Below are 9888 nucleotides of genomic sequence, written 5' to 3' on the forward strand. Positions count from 1 at the left end.
TGGAACAAGGCGTCCTGGCTCCTGACAATTCAATTCATCTTTTGGGTCTTTTTCTGAGCGTTGACTCCCTTCTGAAGCAAGTTTCCCACTGTGGCTGCAACATCCCCATGGCAGCTGCAGAGAGCACAGGTTCTCTGCTCCAGGTCTGGAGCCTTTGCCCCCGTCGTTCCATCAAAAGTTCCATAGGGTCTCATTGCTTCCGACTGGGTCACGTACTCTGCCTGGAGCAATGAATGTGGCCTGGGATACATAGTGGATTGGCTTCGGACAGGGTCATGGGCTCCCCCGGGACAGAGACTGAGAGTAGAAAAGGGTGACCCCTCAGAAAAAATCAGGACACGATGACCAGAGAAGAGCAAATCAGTGCTGAAAAGCCACCCCCACCCAAAAGTTACTCTTACTCGCCACCATCCCAAATGTTCCACTTTCTGTCCCCTCCCTAAAGGACTCGAGACCTTCGACAATGAAGAAAAGGTCTGTTCTGTTAACTGACAAAACATGGAGGTCACAGAGAGGGAGGGGACGGGCCACTCCTCTTCGAGACTTCCCAGCCAACCCTCTGGACCGTGGAGACGAGCACCCGGAGGCCAGGCCGGGCTCCGGGCCCGGGCCCCACAGAGGAAGCCACCAGAGGTGCCTGGTCAGCATGTCTCTCTGTCCCAGTCTGCTTGGGCTGCTGTCACAAAACACCGCAGTCGGGGTGGCTTGAGTAACAGACATTCATCTCTCACAGCTCTGGAGGCTAGGAGGGCTGAGATCAAGGTGGACCTCCTTGGGAGGACCCGAGTTTTTGCTGGCAGACGGCTGCTCTCTTGGTGCACATTCACACGACTTTTCCTTGGCGCGCATGGAGAGTGAGTGAGCTCCCTGGTGTCCCTTCTCCTAAGGACGCTGATCCGGTCCTCAGTCACTGTCTAGGGGCCCCCACTCCACACACAGCCACACTGGGGGTTAGGGCTTCAGTACATGGCATATAAGGGTACACGAGTATTCAGTCTGTAGCACTCTCCTTCCCACCTCTTTCCAAAAGTCAGAGACACACAGACACTCAGCATAAAAGGAGACTTCATGGCCCTGTGGTCCAACCGCATACTCACTCGGTCTAATCATTCACCCACATCAGCAGGTGGCCAGCCTGGTTTTGCATACCACCAGGGACAGGAAGCTTACCCTTCACCCCTGTGTGGCAGCTCTGACGGCACCATTCTGCACCCAGAGGTCAGCTCTCACGCCCCAACTCCGAGTCTTCCCTTCTTCAGGCTAAGTCCTTCTGCCCTCTCTCGTGGCTTCAGGCTCTTTTCACTCCTCTCCCCAACACCCCCTTCTTGGTGGCCTCTGCTGAATGCACTCGTCGGCCAGTGTTCTTGAAAGTGAGACCCCAAACCACGCTTAGACCACAGGTGTGGCCACGGCAGCAGGGACACCTCCCCTGTTCCGGGCACCGTGCCTCTGTTAGCGCGGTCTCAGGGGACTGCGGGTTTCTTGAGGCTGTAACGCACTGTGACTTTGGGAAAAGTCCCCAGGCACATGTGGCTTCAGTGGCTCTAATCCTCACACGTGTGAAATCGACGATTTGCCCTGAAGTAAAGGACATTGCATTCTTCCACGGTCAATGTCTTTGGAAAAACCCTACTCACATTTCTACAGATTTTTAATGTCTTTCCTCCTCCCTGCTATGCCCTCTCCCCGGCACGCTGAGGGTTTGTGACCTCCCTTTATAAAAATTTCCCAACCTGGAAATAGGTTTATTGTTTCCCCTAGATTCTAGAAGTAGTATGTTATTTAAAAATCGGTACTGAAAAGTACCAAAATAATTTTTTTTAAGTTTCCATCATCCAAAAATAGCCCTAGACTAGACTGCCCATGTTTAAATCAGGACTCGTGTCTAAAATGGGGATATTAAAAGATTAAAAGCCACCTTTTAATCTTTTGTGATAGTTTAGCACAGTGTCTGCTAGATGGTTTTTAAAAATGTAAACAACTTTGTTGTTTTGTTATGAATAGCTGTATCAGCCAGGGCCCCGTTCCTCTGAAGAACCGTGACTCATACAGGCAAGTGTGTCTTCCCCGCTCTGGCCGTCATAGTGAAATGCCAGGACTGGGGGCTTAAACCACAGAAGTGAATTTTCTCACAGTTCTGGAGGCTGGAAGTCCGAGGTCATGGTAGCAACATGGTCATTTTCTGGGGAGGGCGGTCCTCCTGGCTTGCAGGCAGGCGCCTTCTTGCTGCGTCCTTGTCCTCACGTGGCGGGAGGTGGGAGAGAGGAGAGAGGAGAGAGGAAGAGAGAGAGAGGAAGGGCAAGCTTTGGGGTCTCTTCCTCTGCTTAGAAGGCCACAATCTTATCGGATTAGGGTCCCACCCTTATGATACTATTTAACTTTTATCACCTCCTAAACACCCTATCTCCACCGTACACTCACACTGAGGGGTGGGGATGCAACTTACAGATTTGGGTGGGGGACAATGCAGTCCACGACAATAATGTCAGTACACGTAGTGGCTCCTGTCTTAGTGCATCACGACCCCTTTCCTCACCCCCTTCTCTCCTGTGATAGCCACAGGCATGAACTGGCCATCACCTACTGGGGGGCTTTCAGCCCCCTGGCCACAGTGGCTGGCCCAGGGACGATTGGCTGCTCAGGCTGAGCCATCTTTGACCCCAGACGGGGACACAGGCTGGCTTATGGTTGGCTTCCACCCGTGCAAATCATTCCCAGGACTTTTCTAGCAGGAGTCTACGGGATCCATTCCTTTGCACTCTGACTGCAGAGCCGGAAGTTGGGAGTTGGGAAGTCGGAAGTTCAGGTTTTCCAGATGCTGCACAGAGAAAGCCCAGGAGCAGCAGGGGAGGGTGCGGCTGGTGCGCAGGCAGAGGTGGACTGGGTGCTCTTCTTAGCATCCCGAGCTCTGGTGGGTTTCCCAAACAGCCCCATCTTTTCTGAGCTTCCACTACTTGACACAGTAAATTCTCATGTTTGCTAAGCTTGCTTGATTTGGTTTTCTCCAATGGAACCTGAAATGATAATGGGTCCTGAGTAATAAAGTTTGTTTACTCTATTTTGGGGGCTATAAGGGGATTGTCTATCCTGCATCAGTGGTATAGGCCCTGACAGCCACGCATCCATCAGTTGGGGTTCTGTCTACATCTACATCCACCTCCGTGTCTACACCCACGTCCGTGTCTAAACCTGTACCTGCATCAGCTCAGCTGCCTGCAATGGAAACCCGGGCTGACAGTGGCTTCAACAGCGGAGGCTGCTCTCCCATGTCATAATGTGGAGGGAGGTGTCTGGGACTGAATGGTGCTCCACAACATCACCCAGGGGCCCAGGCTCCCTCTGTCTCAGGCTCTGCCCTCCCTGCAATATTGCCCTGGCCTGCTGTGTCAGGATGGCCACCGCCACGCCCACGTTCTAGGCAGCTGGAGAATGGGAGGAGCGTGAATGGGAAGTTACGGCAATGCCAGGGGGGTTGGACGTGGAGCTGTGCAGGGCAGAATTTGTGTGTGCTGCTGAGACTGAGTTGGTATCAGCTCCCACTAGAGTTTTATAAATTCAATGTAATTGTAATCCTTGTGAAAATGACTAAAAATATACAAAAAACGAAAAGAAGAGAGAATCAAAATGGTACATTGGAGAAAGTCAATCAAATGCAAAAGGAAGCAGTAATGAAGGAAATAAATAACAAAAAAAGTGATGTATATAAAACAAACAGCAGAATGGCAGAAAAGTCCAATATCAGTAATCACTTTAAATGTAAATGGATTAAACTCACTGGTTAAAACACAGATGTTGACAGAACAAGTAAAATACACAATCCAACTACATGCGGCCTACAAGAGAGTTACTTTAGACCCAAAGACACAAATGGGTTTATAGTGAGAAAATGGGAAAAGGCATCCTATGCAAATAGTAACCAGAAGAGAGCCTGAGTGGCTATGGTAGTGTCAGTAAAACAGGCTTAATGTCAAAAATTGTTACAAGAGACGATGAAGGACATTATATGTGGATAAAAGTGTCAATCCATCAAGAAAACATAATAATTAAAAACACATGCATTAAACAATAGATCCCCACATAAATGAAGCAAATATTGACAGAATTAAATGGGGAAACAGACAGTTTTATGATAATATTTGAGGACTTCAACATGCTACTTTCGGTGATAGACAGACCACCAAGAGAAAGGACTGATAAGGAAGAGAGAACTGGAACAACAGAGGCGAACCCGGCAGAGCAGACTCACACAGCGCACACACACGCCGGCAATGGCGGGGCCTCCTAGTGTGTGCGTAACTTTCTCCACACTCCACCAGATGTCGGGACAAAAACTAAGTCTGCAAAAATTTTTGTTTACTTATTTTTATTGTTCAATAACAGTTGACATACAATACCATACAGGGTGGGGGGAAAGTAGGTTTATAGTTATTCATATGGAAAATAATACAATAAATAATAATACAAGAACGAATTCTGTTTTGTGTACTCACAGCTGTAAACCCACTGTTGCCCCTCCCTGTATTAGTTTCAGGTGTGACATAGTGATTAGACATTTACGTACCTTGGGAAGCGATCAATCTTTATGTCTAGTGAGTCTCAATAAATTTTAAAAGATTGAAATCATACTAATTACCTTCTCTGACCACAATGAATGAAGCTCAATATCAATTAACAGAAGGAAAACTGGGAAATTCACAAGCATGTAGAAATTAAATAACAAATTCTTAAACAACCAATGAGTAAAAGAAGAAATAACAAGGGAAATTAGAAAATGCTTAGGGAAGAATGCTTAGGGAAGAATACAACATTCCAAAATGTATGCGATGTGGTGAAAGCAGAGTTTAGGGAGAAGTTTATAGCTGTAAATGCTCTCATTAGCCAATGAGAAGGGCCCTGGCTGGGTAGCTCAGTTGGTCAGAGCATCGCCCTGACACACCAAGCCTGTGGGTTCGATCCTTGGTCAGGGGCACAGGCCAGAGCCAACCAATGGATGCGCAGATAAGGGGAACAACAAGTCTGTGTTTCTCTCTCTCGCCTTACTGCTCTCTCTCTCTCAAATCAATAAAAAACAAATGAGAAAGATTGAGAATCAGTAACCTAACTGTACAGCTTGATGAATTAGAAAAAAGAGAACAAATTAATCCCAAAGCTAGCAGAAGGAAGGAGATAATAAAGAGTAGGGTGGAAAAAGATGAAAAAAAAAAAAGAGTAGGGTGGAGACAAATGAAATAAAGAATTGAAAAACAGTAAAGAGGATCAAAAAACCCCAAGAGTTCTTTGTTAGGAAAAAATCAACAAAATTGACAATTAGCTGGATTAATAAAAAAAAAAGGTAAAAAGGAAATTATTAAAACCAGAAGTGAAAATGGGGAGATTACTACCATTTTTCATAGGAGATCAGGCGTGTTCAGGTGGTATGGTCGTAAACAGACGTTACTACCATTCTTACATAAATTAAAAGAATTATGAGAGAATACCACATCTAATTGTATGCCAACAAATTAGATAATCTAGGTGAAATGGACAAATTCCTAGAAAGATACAAATCACCCAAATTGACTCAAGAGCAAACAGGAAATCTTAATAGACATATTATAAGAAGTAAAGAGTTGACTCAGTAATCGAAGACCTAACACACAAAATCCCAGTGTCAGACGGCGTCACTGGTAAATTCTACCTAATGTTTGAAGGAGAATTAACACCAATCCTTCTCAAGCTTTTTTGCAAAATAAAAGAGAACACTTCCTGATTCATTCTATGCTACCAAAGCCAGACAAAGACACCACGATAAAAGAAAACTGTGGACCAATATCTTTTATGAATATAGATGCAAAAATCTGCAACAAAATACCAACAAACTGAATCCCACCACTTATCAAAGGGATTATACAGCACGACCAAGAAGGATTTATCCCGGAATGCAAAGACGGTTCAACACAGTGGTTCGAGCATACAACAGAGTGAAGCAGATAGAGCACATTAATAAGATGGAGAGAAAATCCACACGATCATCTGAAATGATGCAGAGAAAGCATTTGACAAAATTCAACACTCTTATTAAAAACTCTCAGCAAACCAGGAACAGGAGAAAAACAGTGCAACGTGACAAAAGTCATCCACGAAAACCCACAGCTAACAGCGCCTGCAGTGGATGAAGACTGAAAGCCTCCCCCTGAGACCAGGAAACGGGGCCACTTTCACCACCGTCGTTCACCGTTGTGCTGAAAGTTTAAGTCAGAGCAATTTGCAAACGACAGAAATGAAAGATTTTTTAAAAAGTAAAACTACTTCTATTCACAGATGACATGCTATCATACCCAGAAAATCATTAACAATCAACAAAGTATTAGAAACAATAAACAAGTTAAGCAAAATGACAGGGTACAAGATCAACATATGAAAATTGTGTTTTTGAACACTAACAATGAACAATCTAAAGAGGAAATTAAGCAGATGATTTCAATGCAATAGCATCAAAACAAATAAGGTACTTAGACACAGCTTTGACAAAGGAGGTGAAAGACTTAACACAGTGGAAACTACAAACAATTGCTGAAAGAAATTAAAGATCTAAATACATTTTTTAAATCCCATATTCATGTAATAAAAAACTTAAAGTGGCAATATTCCTCAAAGTGATCTACAAATTCAATGCAATTCCTACCAAAATCCCAGTAGCCTTTTTTTAAAAATGGAAAATTTGATCCTAAAATTTATGTGGAATTGCAAGAACAGACAAAGTGAAAAACAAATCAAACAAACAAAACCCCTGCAAAATTGGAGGACTCAAACTCCCAATTTCAAAACTTACTATAAATATAAGGGCACTAATCCCATTTGTGAGGGCCGCACCCCATGAATCACCCGTGAGAGACCCCATCTTCTAATAACATCACATTGGGGGTCAGTCTACAGCACAGCTCAATTTAAAAACTGGCAGAGGATGTGCATAAACATTTCTCCCAAGGAGATACACTAATGACTACCAAGCACAAAAAGAAGTTCATTCAAAATCATTGAGCACTAGGGAAATGCAAAAACAAACACACACACACAAATACCCCAACTACAATGAGACACCACCTCACACCCGCGAGAACGGCTCTAACAAAAAAGAAAGCAGCGAGCGTGGAGAAGGACGTGGAGCAATGGGAGCTTGCGTGGATTGCCGGTGGGAATGGGAGATGGTGCAGCTGCTGTGGAAAAGTTCATCAGCTCCTCAGTAAGTTAAACACAGAACTACTGCATGACTCAGCCATCCCTCCTGGGTACGCACCCACCAGATCTGAAAATGCACGTCTGCCCAAACTGGCACGGCAGGGTTCACAGCTGTGCCACTCACAACAAAGACCAGGTGAACACAGCACAGCGTCCACGGCTGACAAAGGGCGGAGCAAATGCGGCACATCCATGCGGTGGATGCCGTTGGTCATCGAAGACGCACGAGGCACCTGTGCTTGCTCTGGCAGCACGCATGCTAACATTGGAATGATGCAAAGAAGATTAGCATGGGCCTGCGCAAGGAGGACTCGCAAATTTGTGGAGTGGTCCACATTAAAAAAAAAAAAACATGAATGAAGTACGTGCCACAGCATGGATGAACCTCACACACATATTAAGTAAAACCAAAAAAAGAAAAACGAAAAAAACCCCAGACGCAATAGACCACGTGTTACATGATTTGATTTATATGAAAAGCCCAGCAAAGAAAAATAAAAATCAGCTCAGAGAGTTGATTAGTGGGGCGTGGGGGGGATGAGGCTGGCTGCAAACAGATTGGGGGGGGGGCTTTTTTTTTGTCGGGGGCTAGAAAAGGCAAAGGAGAGCTTAATCTTAAAACTTAAAAGAGGTTTTTTAGAGACAAAGAATAATGGTGTGCGCATTTATGTTGTCTTACTTTCCCTGGAAAAATATTGCGTCATGATTTTTGTGACGTTATTTCTTCCAACTAAGCAGCACACTGAAGGAAACCAAGAGGAAGCAACTAACTGGAGGTGGGGGCTGGAGGCGGGGCTACCGCCTGCCCGCTTGGGCTTGCCCTCCAGGCAGTCCTCTGAAGCTGCTCCGTGAGCAAATCAAATCATCGCTGTGAAGACATTCCAAATGGCTTCCAGGAGGCAGCCACGTGTGCCCACAGCCCTGTGGACAGAGCAGTCTGGCTGGCCACCTCTCAGGACAGGTGTTGCCCAGAGTTTCCTGGAGCTGAGGGGCAAAGGGTTTGAAATACACCTTTGCTCTTTTGGCCATTTCATTTCCGCCAGGTCTGGGGCTGTGGATAATTTGGGGGGCCTGGGAATAAAGCTGTCCGCTACTGGTGAAGTGACGGATGGACTGAAATGGGAGAGTGGGCTGGGCTCAAGGAAAAAACAGGGACGGGTGGATGTGTCCAAGAAAACAGAACCCCCTCCACCTCAGCAGTGGGGTGAGCTTTGCAAAGCCTTCTGCATCATATAGGAGGGTCTTTTGGGGAATGTTCTACAATTCTACGGCGGTGGCGATGGCACAAGTCAGTCACTTACTAAAAATCTTTGAATTGTTTAAAGTCATTGAAATTTTGTGCTATGTAAATTACACCTCGATAAAACTGTTAAAATAAAAATAAAAAAGAGGAAACGGGTTGAAGGAGGGGTGTCTAAATATTTCCCCCTCCCCCAGACCTCTTGGCTGAAATGCACATTTAACTACTTCCTCCCCAGTGACCGGCTCTAAATACTAAGGAGTGTTGGGAGGGTGTTGAGAGATCCGATCATGTCTTCCTTCTGAGACCTTGGGGACCATGCTCATGAGACATACACAGGCCCGAAGGGACCCCTCAAAGGACCCTTGCTTCAACATAGATCTATTTCCGAGGGGACCCATGTTCACTCCACTAGAGGTGGTAGCTGTTAAATGTTACCTTTCGAAAGTATCTATTTTTTAAACGCAAACGAGTGCATCCTGCCTACTCACTAAATTCTGACCTGAGTACTCTTGAAAATGTAAATTGGATCGAGGCCCTCCTCCCTGAAACCAAATCTGCCTTCCTTGCATTGTCCTGCGAGGTCCCGTAGGGTGTGCAGGATGCGTGACTTCTGTGAACCTGGACCCTGGCATTCCTTTGCTGGAGCACTCTGGCCCGCTGCTGGGTTCTCAGGTGCCTGCAGCAAGCCGCGTTGCCCTGAGCCCAGGGCCTCTGCGCTTGCAGTTCCTTCTGCCTGAGACGTCTCCCTGTGGCTGGGTCCTGCTCGCCACCCAGCGTGCCCCAGAATGCCTCTGCCTTGACCTCTCATTAGTTTTCTGTGACAATTAGTTCAGTTTCTATGATAACTTGTTTGGTTTGTCCATTACGCCTTTGTGTTTTCTGCTTCCCACTAGGGTACAGGATCTAGGAGTCTGTCACTTGTATGTATGTACGTCTGCGGGCATCCCCAGCACACACTCAAGGGCCTGCTCAGTGTCGGTGGGTAGAAGGGGAGAAGGAGAGAGAAGAGGCGGTTGGGCGTGTGGGCGGGCAGAAGAGTAGATGAGTGGGTAGGTAGAGAGAAGAGAAGGGAAGGGAAGGGATGGAGATGGGCAGGCAGTGGGAGGGAGGGAGGGAGGGAGGGAGGGGGGCAGGCGGAAGGGAGGAGCGATCGAATATCCCTGGGCTGACGCACATCCAGAAGCAGAGCCATGAGCCATCGAGAACATGGGCTCAGAAGCCCCAATGGCTGAGTTCAGTCCCTATTCTGCCACTCACCAGCTGAGTGACCTTGGACAAGTCCCTTCACCTCTCTGAGCCCCAGTTTCCTTATCTGTAAAGCAGAAATGACGATGATGACAGCGATCATAACTATTTTCTTGAGTTACTATCAGTGAGATGACGTGCCCTTAAAGTCCTTGGCTCAGAGTAAGCTTTCAGCAAATGTT

General features: G+C 46.3%; 1 non-coding gene across 1 annotated transcript; it reads left to right on the forward strand.

Moving 5' to 3' along the window:
* The first annotated feature begins 7453 nt into the window (after nt 1–7453).
* On the forward strand, nt 7454–7559 carry LOC114514031. The gene has a single exon (XR_003685898.1). It is a non-coding gene; the product is annotated as a U6 spliceosomal RNA (small nuclear RNA).
* The last annotated feature ends 2329 nt before the right edge of the window (nt 7560–9888 follow it).

This window comes from Phyllostomus discolor, chromosome 3, assembly GCF_004126475.2.
Source record: "Phyllostomus discolor isolate MPI-MPIP mPhyDis1 chromosome 3, mPhyDis1.pri.v3, whole genome shotgun sequence".
Taxonomy (NCBI): domain Eukaryota; kingdom Metazoa; phylum Chordata; class Mammalia; order Chiroptera; family Phyllostomidae; genus Phyllostomus; species Phyllostomus discolor.